We start from the raw sequence: 10,571 nt of genomic DNA, 5'->3' as shown, positions 1-10,571 counted from the left end.
TTATAACAACTGTTAACGTAGCCTTTTTGTTCTCTGGTCGTGTTGTTAGAATAGAATTGTTTTTGTAAGCTTATATCCTTCTTTCTGAGAAGAGAGAAAATTATCAGAAAAATTTTTAATTTTCTAAAAAAGAACTTAAACAGAATTATTTTTTTTTTTAGATTTTTTTGTAGATCCGCGTGACAAAATTTATATTCAATTCTTATTAATTTTATTTTATATATAAGATATTTAAAGAATGTTTATCAGATTTCACATTTTAGTTATTAAGATGTTCTGAATTACTAAATGTTCTAAATCCGCAAGAACTCGTGATACCTAAATATCCAGAGAAAATTTAATATTCCTGATTTTTTCTTTTCATTAGAAATATATTATTAAATATATTCTCTTCTATAAAAAAGAGATTTTTGGCATTCTCTTTGCCATTAACCCTTTTGGGAATGGTTAAAAAATACATGAGAAAAAGAGAAAAAAATGTTCCTATTTTGTAAAACATTCGCGACACGTGTTTGAGAAAGAGAGAGAAGCTGACGTTGTTCAAAAACAATAAAAAACCAGGCACATGTGATATTCGAATGAACGAGAACCAATGAAAAAAAAAAGGAATGATCGAGAGAGAGCGCGGTGACGGAATGCGTGTTTCCATTCTTTCTATCGGGTGAACGACACGTGCGTGATTTATATGTCCGAGATTGGAAGAATATAGCGTTCACACCGATAATTTCGAATCCTCGATATCTCTGCCGAGAATCGCGCAAATTCGGTTTTCGGTGTTTGCCGCTTCTCGATACTCGCCCGATTGGTCGCGCTCGTTCGTTTGATATATTAGAACGCACCGAAACTGTACTATATACAATCCCAATACCGTGGATTTGCCGTGTGTGTATTTGGCCCCTTGCTCTTCTGTACAAACTATTGATTTGAATGCCGGTCGACGCTTTGACCGGTCTCTGAATTTCCACCATTGATATTCTAATCCTCAAAATCACCATTCGTAATCACCATTGTCGCTCCGCGCACAATACAAACAGTGATGAAAGATACAAGTCGCAAACATGATGAGAAATATTAAAAAGAACTGTTGTATTATGTGCAAAAGCTACTGTACTAAAATTTACATTTAAAAGATATATTTGCTCAAAATAAATTCTTTTTCTCATTTAAATCTATAGTACATATAACTTTTTATATCGATTGTGTTTATATATTTTCCAAACATGTTTCTCATTAAATATGTTTTTATCAAACCAGTGTTTTTTAATAATATATAAATTTTTGTAAAATTTCCGAAAAAAATAAATATCCCATAGTAAAAAAGCAAGTCAAATTAGACTAAAAAGGGATATACAAAGTAAAAAGAGAGCAATAAGAAAGCAATGAGAAAGAGAAAGACCAAAAAGAGCGAGAAAAGAAATAGGAAAGAAAAAGGACAAAGGGATGAGAGGGACGAGAAGATCGATAACCATCGTCATGGCGACCATGGCATCAACTAGTCTTTATAGCAGATTCCTTTTTGCTCTGCTTTTCTATGATTTCATCCTTCCTTTCTTCCTCTTACTTCTCTTTAACACATCATAACAAATGCTGGGTCCCACATATTTCACTTGTGAATATCTTGATTTCTTGATCATAAAAAGTATCTCCCCATAATTCGCGTATGGGATATACATCAAAACGAATATGTGCATGAATTGATGCAAGAATATTGAAAAAGAGAGAATTGGTGTGTACGCAGATACTATCGGTTTAACTCATTTAAAACATAGAGATTTCTACGAAGAAGGAACCTTGACATGGCGTGCAATAAATCAGAACAAATCGCAGACAAATCGCGTGCATTTGAAACACGAAACATTCCAATTAGTATGCGCAATAATATGTAATGCTCGGATTATAGAGCAATATCTTGCTTAAACAGTATTTTCTTCCATTAAAGTTATTACAATAAGTGGGATTATAATTCTGCATAGTTGCATGATTTATATTTTTTCTTAATATTTCTATATCTTTTATTTTAAAGATGAAGCATTTTAGATATAAAGACGTATAGAAATAATATTTCTTAAAATGCTCATCTCTTTTCAATTATCTAATATAATTTTAATGCAAAGTGTTCAAATCCCAAAAATTTTATTAATTGTCATAGAAATGAATAATATCACAATATTATATAAATTATGAAAAGAGAAAAAAATAGTAACTCTTTACGTGTCATTCTTCATGTATAATAACACTCTCAAGATTAAGAGATATGTACCATTTATCGATTAAATAATTCAAAAACTTGATATACGATAAGGCAATTACGATATATTTATGCAGTAAGCATTAAGAACGAAGTCTTTGAGCATATTCAACATATTTTATATTTAATATTCAGAAGAATCCTTAGTACAACTGTTAAAATGTGTGTCAATTTACTTTTTATTTGCGCCATTAAATATTCATTAATTTTTTCAATGACTTCCTCTCGATCAAATCAAAGAATAAAGATTAGAATCATAAACGGTTGAATTAGTTGATTATTCTAGCAAAATATATTGTAGCTCGTTTTGTACAACTTTCTTTCGTTTCGTCATACCCCGCGCATGTCAATATTTACAAAACTATTTTTACAGATGACATCCTGCATACATAACTCTGCACAACAACATGTCACTCACTGGAAAATCGAAAGAGCGTTAAAACGCGCGTCGAAACGTGCTACATCAGCCGGAAGTGATTTTTATTGTCGTCCTAAATAGCATACACGGAGGGAGAAGCTTTATGCCGATATATTTCATGAGATTCGCGTCAAACTTCAGAAACGTATTCGCCGGTCAATTCGTGAGACTATTTTTCTTCGACGGATAATTCACGACGCCGTTTCTTGTAACTCGTGAGAATCCTTAACGCGGAATATAACCTGGTGCAATTAAATTTTGAGAGAATTTCATTTATAAATGTCATTTAAACTTAATCGAAGCTTTACGTTATATATGATCATTGAAATTATTTATCTTATTTTCTACACTTTGGCAATCGTGCATCGTACCTAATTTTCTCTTCAATCTATCCGCAATTGTAAATTTATCTCCTTTGCCGATGTACGTTGCTTCGCAATCTATGACTATCTTCGATGCGAACGGGAATGTTTTATAGTTCAACTACGGAGAGCGAGAAGCAGCGGAAGTTAATAATGCAGAGCTCCTAGCTCGCCTAGAGCCGTTAACTATCGCGGGTTTTCTCGGTGACGGGACCAAAGTTGGTGTCGAAGTAATTTACGGCGCGGTCTTAGTTACGATGAACGTGCTTTGCGCGGGGAAACTCGCTCTGCTGGATGTTGGACAGTTTACAGGGATGACTGATTCGATCGGAATGACACGGTACTTTCTGACAGGCTCCGCAAGAACTGTCGCCGCCTCTCGTGAACAAATAGACCGTAGTTCGTCCCTTTGTCTCCGTGTCATGCGACATGCAACATCAACTTGGTGCCCCGCCGTCGCTCGTACAGGCAATCGAATTGGGAGATAGAAAGGAAAGAATAAGAAAGGGGAGAAAGGAAAGAAATGACAAATAGAGTTGGAAGGGAAGTTATTATGTCGAAAATAAATTCTTTAGAAACTTCCAGAAATGACATATAAAATAATCCATAAATCAATATAGGAAATAGAAATAAAAATGCAAATAGAAAAGCAAGAATTAATAAACAAAAATAAAAAAAATATATTAAGCCGCGTATTAATAATATATTATCTTTAAAAATATTGCGCGTCGATTCTAAAAATGTTCTTTGTTTTGATTGAGAGGAAGCTATTAAAAAAATTGATAAATACTTAATGGCGCAAATAAGAAGTAAATCGACACACATTTAAATAGCTGTACTAATAAACTATCAACACAACTAATGTTATGTGGAAGTTATAATTATATATATATATCAGAGTATGAATATAAAATATTTCTATAATGCCATAGTTCGACGAGAGATATAATTAATCTTTTTCAACATCCACATTTCTTACAAAAACAATACTGACTGCAAAATTTAAATTTAACGTGTTTAAAAGTCAATTATTCAAAATAATGTGAAATCAAAGTTAAATAAATTTAAAAGTAAATTATTAATAAAAAATTTGAAAAAGAAACTGAAAAATGCATAGAAATTTAAAACATTTGTAAACTCTTAAGTAGATTTATATAATACTTAATCTTTTATCTCGTTAGAAATACATAGTAATTGAAAATTAATCCAGTTTCTTCTACGTAAGATTCATAAATATCTAATCGCGAAAATAAGAAATAGGTCAACATTTAAATATTTCTTTTGGACTATCGATAATTAATATTATGTGGAAGTGAATTACAGGATTATCAGAAAATGAAAAGAAAGTATTTCTGGAATACTGTTATTTGACAGGCACAATTAATCTTTCTTAGCATCTCCCGCGTTTCTTATGAAAAAGATTCTGATTGCGCAACATTTAAATTTAAGGAGCTTAAAAGTTAATAAACTATTCGGGCTAAAAAACTGAAAAAATATATTAAAGTTTAAAATACTTGATCCTTAGATATGAGTTTATCTAACATGGGGATATCTTTTTATCAGAAATAGTGTGTTTGAGAACTAATCCATTCTCTATCAAAATATGTATACAGCTAATACTATTAAATATTTATACTAGTCTTCAAAATTTACTCGTACTATTATTCAAATGTCCAAGACCCTTTCTCAAGAGTCATAAAGAGAGTCTTTCAAACCGGTTATCACGTTCTATTCCGCACGCACGCACGCACGTCAGGCAATTATCTTATCCGAGTTGCCACTCAAAGATGGCCTTGAAAAAGACTGGGAGAAAATATACCTTGTTCCGGTAGTATGGAGAAAATAATTAATAGTACAAGCGCCCGAGTGTCGCAAACGTCACCGAGCCTATCTAGCTCTAGGAGTTGGCGAGTATTTCCGCATCGGCGACGAAGTAATCGCGAAATTCGCAGATGTTGCAGCTGTAGCGCCGGAGCTGCCGGAACTTCCATAACGTTTCGTTCACTTGAGTATCTCGTTGCCAAATGCCTTTAACACCGTTCCCAACCGCTGTCAATATACGTATACACGAATTGGCAATAGTCTGCCCGCATTCCCGATTCGCGAGATTCGAGCTTCATTCTATTGTTAAAATGTGAATGTATCATTCAGTACATCTGCGGACTAGATTTTCTCGGATTAATTTAGATTCAACTTGGCATGCAATCGAGTACATAATTAAATTACGCAAGATAGGCAAGATATCCTTCTTTGTTCTCTTAAGAAGCAGAATTTTATTTGTTAATTTAGATAAATAATTAATTTCCACATTTAAAATTTACGAGAAAAATGTATATATCATGAAATATCAAAGAAAACAAGAAAGAGAGAATAATACATTAAATATACGAAAAATAATAAGAAGAATTTAAAAATTTTAACTTTGGAAATTTATCCTTCTTCCGAAAAAAAATATAAGTAGTTGTTACACATCACATATACTAAATCTAGGTGTAATATTACCAACATATAGCTGTTTCTCGGCGAATTTCCATTTTCATTAGACAGTACTGTGATAATCGGAATATCTGGTATTCTCTCGCAGCGAAATGACAACGTCATTTAGATGGAAACTGCCCTTCTGGCTGCGTGTATAACGTGTACATGATGACTGATCCCCATACATCGAGATATCCAATCGAAACGTCCGACGCGACGCAGCATCGAGATCTCTTCATTAACGAGATCGGTCTACCGCATAATTGAAGAGTTCGTTAAGTGAACAGCGCGCTGACGGACGCGAGAACAATGGCCGTGATTTTCCTCGTAAATCGATTTTCCTGGATCGCAACTCGATATATCAATGCGCCTTGTTCGCCCACCAGGGTTAATAACCAATCCAATCGATCTCTCGAGGGGTACACACAATGGGAACATAAAGCACAGCTGGCAGCTAGCAGAGAGACTTCTTATTTCCCTCGAACATGGTCCTTTTCACTTCTCCGACAAATGTATGATCATCTCTCCCACTCTCTCTCTCTCTCTTTCTCCCTTCCCTTCGTTTTTGCCAAACAAAAATGCCTAATGGCCACCGACGAATCCGGTTGCAATTAAAATAACTCGCATGCATGGGTTAAAATTACTCGAGTACTAAATATGCGAGAAGAAACCAAGTTATGGTTATTCGGGAGTAATCTCTCTTTATATGTTCTCTGTATATTGCACATTTACATATGCAACAAATTTTCTATGTAATTATTATATTATATAGATATGAAAAATTGATAATATACAATTTTAGAAGCATAACAGTAAAATGTAAATAATTTTAATAAAATTCTAATCATAAAATACAATTTTGACTTTTAATTATTTAAAATTGTGTTGTAAATTGAATAAAAAATTAGTTGTAAAACAACTTTGCTTTTTTTATAATTAAATAATAATTTCATAAATTATTTAGCGTTTAAAGAACGAGAGAGAGAGAGAGAGAGAGAGAGAGAGATTCAGTCTGGATGAATTGATCGCACACTTGATAGAGTATGCGGCAGTAATCTATTGCGGGATACAAGCTCGCCTTGTTTCGTGCCTGAAATATATTTGGCGCGTTTCTCCTAGTGTTTCTACGAGCACGAGAAAGTACGATGCGGGGTAACGATCCGACGTCGAGATACATTTGAACGCGAATCGACCATTCATTCACGAATTCATCGGCGCGGGCGCGTCGAATGAATGAAAGCCAGCCGCCGGCTGTTAGAAGGCATTCCATTCAGACGTTTGCGAAACGACGATCGACTCTGCGAATCGAAATAACGGATTGTGAAGAAAACAACGCAGCATTCGTTTACCCCGTGAACGAATAAGCTACAGAGGTTTCACGAAAAAATATGAAAGTGCCTAAAATATATATCGACAATTTCTGGTATTTAAAGATAAAGAAAGAAGGAGTGTAAAATGATTTTAAAAAATTATAAAATATTTACATTAAAAAAATTATATAAAAATTGTAAGCATGAGAAATATCGACAATATAGTAATAATAATAAATATTGTAATTTTTAATTTTGTACGTGATCTATGATGAGTCAAATTGAAGGATTTAATTTAATTTTACGCGAATGGTGGATATTCTGGGGTTCGAGTAGAAAATGCTGCGCTTTTCCAGTACATACCGAAATTGGAATTTCGATACACTGGGAAACTATCAAAGCTCAATACGAGAAAATGTAGCCGCGACAAAGTGCATCGTGTAGAAGAAAGTACGTTTCTCTTGAAGAATAAAGCGCAACGAAATGTGATTCGTGAGAAGCACTTCGAAAACTATAAACCGTTCGACGATCGTAACGTAACATCGATGTGAAAGCTCCGGGATGCTGACGGCTTCTCCGTCGCGATCGCTGAAATTTAATATTTCAAAAATATCTCGCGAGCACAAACTTCAAACTTCATGCTCTCGAATCCAATTGTTACTACCTCCCCGCCGTTCGACAAAAGCTTTTCGGACATAAGTTTTTTCAGGAATATCGAGTCATTCTATGATCAGATTATCCCCTATTTTCCGATCAAATAATTGATTCTCTATTTTAAACATCCTATATGTGAATAAAAAATATAGATCTTTATCATTTTTATATCTAAAACTTCTCAGTTTTGCATAAAAAATGTAATATTTTAAAATTTGATTTTACTACACACACATATAATCAGAAAATGTCAAAATTATTTTATGTGTGTATAAGATATATTAAATAAATTAATAATAATAATAATAATCTTCATGTAATACTCATATTTTAGCTCTACAATCATATTTCAAATTTTACCGAAACGTTATTAAGTATAAAATATGCATCGATGATATTAAGATCGATACATCTAGCATTTAAAAATGGTATGTGTCAAAAGAAGAAAAATAATTTAATTTCCTTGATCGTATAATGGAGTTAAAATTAACCAAATTACTCCGTCGACGGACGCATTCGAGTTTGGTAGCAATATATCCGCGGATATCGAGCGTTTTATAAATAGCTTTTACGTCAGGCTCGCGTTTTATGGGCGTCTTTTGCGTCTCGAAGTATTAAAGCATTTTGTCCTGCGCTTATCGTCGAGCGTTAACGGGCCATCATTGTACCTGATGCAATTATACCGACGTAATTGCGATCGTGCAAAACGACTTGAGCCGATCATAATAGTTCTGCGATAACGCACCCCGAGAAACACTCGATTCTCCTCGCAAGATCAGAAACGCCGCATATTAAATTTGAATCTCATTTTAAAAATAATTTCGTCATACGTTAAAACGTGTAGAGTTTAATACGCTTAAATATAAGAATAATATTAACACGATTAATATCTGAAATCGATATCTAAATCGAAGAGAAATTCGCTTAGAGATCCAACGTTTTAATACGGGATTACTTTGATTTTATACTGTCATAATAACTGATTAAAACATGCATAACCATTTTGCGAAACTGTTATCGGGTTACTGAAATTATACTTAGTCTAATTCGATGATTGAAGAATAATCCGGTTTCCGAGGTAATTCACGCGCGCGCGGAAAACGTTCGCACATCATATGTATAATTAAATCGTGGAAGCATTTTTAATGACAATTAGAAACCGGATAGCAGCGCGAAAAGAGAACAACCTCGTACGATTCGTAACGGTATTATTTTGTTATGAGATACAACTTCTTTTCTAAAAACCGGTTCTCTCTCTCTCAGTTGCGCAATAACGACCTCGACTTATAAACAGCTATGAATCAAGTAATGTATCATAAAAACGCAAGAAGACAAAAGCTGATATATGTAGTAGTAGAATAAAGAATACATTGCAAAAGTTACTTCCGCTCCATGTACACAGATGCAATAGTTATTCGAATGAAAGAAATATTCTACAATAATATATAACACGTCCATACATACACACACACACACACATTTATATTCATTACATAATAAGAAGTTATAGAAAAATTATAAGCATAAAAATCAAATAGATTTTCCATAACGATCTGTATACAATATTAAAATATCTGAATGCAACATCTAAATTGATAAGAATTCTATTGCATTATTATTATTCTATTATTTGTATTATATAATAATTCTATACAAATAATTCTATTATATTGTATTATTTACATTATTGCATCATATTATTATAGAAATACGCATATCATTTTTTTCTCTTTATTTTTCTCACAGAGATAAAAAGCACATTTTTTTCGCCCTCATTAAATCTGGCTTGCTAAACAGTGAAATAATTAGATAAGCGTAAAACAGATGAAAATTTTTTTAATTCCACGAAACAAACTGTGGATTTTTCGCGAAATAAAATTTGTGAATAAAATTTTTCGTGGAACACCAATTTTTTGTTCTACGCTACCGTTGAAAAATATCCACGTCAATACAGATGTCCAATTAGAAATGTCAATCAACGTAGAAATCCATCTTTCGGTTTGCTGGACAGGGAAAAATAATTAATTAAGGAAATATATTCCGTAAAAATTTTAGTAATACAAATCGTAATAATATGAATTTCCACAGAAGATTCATGAATAAATTTTAATTTTTAATAATTTTAGACACTGCGTAACATAATCTGCACACATGCAAAAGTTGAAGTGGAAATATAACAAAATAAATTGTCAAAAGTGAAACAGATGGAAAAAGAATGCACTGTAAAATATTTCTGCAGTTTAGAGATTAACTACAACACATAAAGAACTCGAGTAATTCTTCCATATAATTTAAAGGTAAAGTAAAATTGCGAATTTTTTCATTATATGTTTCAATTGTGCTATACTTTGTATGTGGATTTTTGAAAAATATTAGTGATAAACGCAAACGTCAATTACGAAATGTAAAAAGCGAATTTTTTCATTATATGTTTCAATTGTGCTATACTTTGTATGTGGATTTTTGAAAAATATTAGTGATAAACGCAAATGTCAATTACGAAATGTAAAAAGTTAATAACCGTTATTATGAAATTTTTAACGACTTAATAACTGTTCGTGAACGAGGCAAGATATTTTATCGAAAATTTGCGAAAAAAATCCTTGTTGAGCTTAAAAATTATCGTTGAAACTTGATCAGAAAGTATCTCGACGCGAATGTAGACGTTAAATTGCAAATGCCAATTAACACCGTGTGAGTTGGTGTAATCGGGTTTGAGTAATACTGTTAGCTAGTGAATTTAATGTCAGGCGTATGTTAACGTGGAATCTCACTCATTTCCGCCGCGCGATCGTATCGCCGTATCTCACAGAATTAACTTCAACGGCCGGTACGTGAAAACACCACAGGAGAGAGAAACTCTAAGAGCTAAAGATAACCCCCTACCGAATTCGCCAAAGCAAGACGACTATTTTCGCACCGGGTCTCGATAAGAGCTCGAAAAAAAGCTTGAGAGGAAAAAAGAGAATTCTCGTTCTTCGAGAGCTTTTCTCGCTCGCGGAGATTAAACACCGTCGGTGCGAAAAACTTTTCTGAAGAATAGAGGACCCAGATGGAATGGGAAAAGAGCAAGGAAGACGAGGGAAAGAGAAGTTCGAGAG

This window comes from Formica exsecta, unplaced genomic scaffold, assembly GCF_003651465.1.
Source record: "Formica exsecta isolate Colony F162 unplaced genomic scaffold, ASM365146v1 scaffold211, whole genome shotgun sequence".
Taxonomy (NCBI): Eukaryota; Metazoa; Arthropoda; class Insecta; order Hymenoptera; family Formicidae; genus Formica; species Formica exsecta.
Note: the sequence above shows the minus strand (reverse complement) of the source record.